The sequence below is a fragment of the Theropithecus gelada genome, chromosome 6 (assembly GCF_003255815.1).
Source record: "Theropithecus gelada isolate Dixy chromosome 6, Tgel_1.0, whole genome shotgun sequence".
Taxonomy (NCBI): domain Eukaryota; kingdom Metazoa; phylum Chordata; class Mammalia; order Primates; family Cercopithecidae; genus Theropithecus; species Theropithecus gelada.
Window position 1 is genome coordinate 160,773,773 of NC_037673.1, and position 1,523 is coordinate 160,775,295.

General features: G+C 46.5%; 1 pseudogene across 1 annotated transcript; it reads right to left on the reverse strand.

Moving 5' to 3' along the window:
- Positions 1–201: 201 nt before the first annotated feature.
- Positions 202–680, reverse strand: LOC112626337 (annotated as a pseudogene). The gene has a single exon (XR_003119867.1). The product of XR_003119867.1 is annotated as a 40S ribosomal protein S15 pseudogene (transcript).
- Between the last annotated feature and the right edge of the window lie 843 nt (positions 681–1,523).

Genomic DNA, 1,523 nt, shown 5'->3' on the forward strand with positions numbered 1-1,523 from the left:
TGTATTCAAGTTTGCACCAGCAAACTGAACTCAGTTTGACAATCACTTTCTAAATGGTGATTCGGTTTCAACAACACAACAGCTTCTGTGTTAAAAAAAAAAAAAAAAAAAAAAAGTATTATTATTGATCTGCATACTATTGGTATAGTTGTTTTCTTTGTAGTCACTTTATAAATGTCTTTTTTTTTTTTTTTTTTTTTGGGAGATATGTGTGCCTTTATTAGCGGAGCCACTACTTGAAGGGAGTGAAGTGGAAGGAGTGGGTGGCCCCGATGCCAGGCCAGCCATGCTTCACGGGCTTGTAGGTGATGGAGAACTCACCCAGGTAGTGGCTGATCATCTCCGGCTTGATCGCCACCTGGTTGAAGGTCTTGCCATTGTACACGCCCATCCTGCTGCCCACCATCTTGGGCGGGATGATCATGTCCCGCAGGTGCGTTTTCAGTACTTCCGGCTTCTCCATGGGCGGAGCCTCCTTCTTGGCCTAGCACACGCGCCTCAGCAGCCAGTGCTGCTTGCGCCTCAGCGTTCCGCCGCAGGCCGGGGTTCTGCCGCCGCGGCTGGCGTGCACTGTACAGCTGCCTCGGCTACTCGCAGGACATGTCCAGCAGCTGGCCCAGGTCCACACCGCGGTAGGTGAACTTGCAGAAGGTCCACTTCTTCTGCTCTACCTCTGCCATCTTGCCGGATACTCTGAAAATGATTACATAAGTGCCAGAGTCCTTCACATACAGATTTTAACCTAGTTCTGCATATGCTTTTAATTAGCTGATATATTAAAAACAGTGTAAGTAATTTTGTTCCCTTCAAGGAATCCTCAACTTTGAGTAACGCTGGATTACGTGAGCTAAACCTCGTAATTATGTGAGAAAGGCTAAGTATTGGTTTTGTTTCCCACATTTACATGAGGAAATTGAGGCACAATGTTAATTGTCACAAGGTCAAGTAACTGGCAAGGGGCAGGCCAAGATAGAAATCTGTTTCCAGAACTCTTGTGCTTAATGACTAAGAAGGGTGCGCAGATGCAAGGGCCAGACAGGGAAATAAGAGATCCATTTGTACCAATAGCATGGAAGATTGACTTTGTTTCAGAGAGTTGCGTTTCTTCATAAAAACTTCAGGATTAACCCACCTCACATATTTTCTCCAAAGTTTTAGTTATGTATTAGATTTAAGAATAGACTGAACCTGGGCTCCCCACTGCACAAGGTAAAAAACTGAGAGAGGCTGGGCACAGTGGCTCATGCCTGTAATCCCAGCACTTTGGGAGACCAAGGTAGGCGGATCACCTGAGGTCAGAAGTTTGAGATCAGCCTGGGCAACATGGTGAAACCCTATCTCTACTAAAAATACAAAATCAGCTGGGCGTGGTGGTGGGTGCCTATAATCCCAGCTACTCGGGAGGTTGAGGCAGGAAAATCGTTGGAACCTGGAGGCGGAGGTTGCAGTGAGCCAAGATGGCACCACTGCACTTCAGCCTGGGCAACAGAGCAAGACTCCGTCTCAAAAAAAAAAAAAAAAAG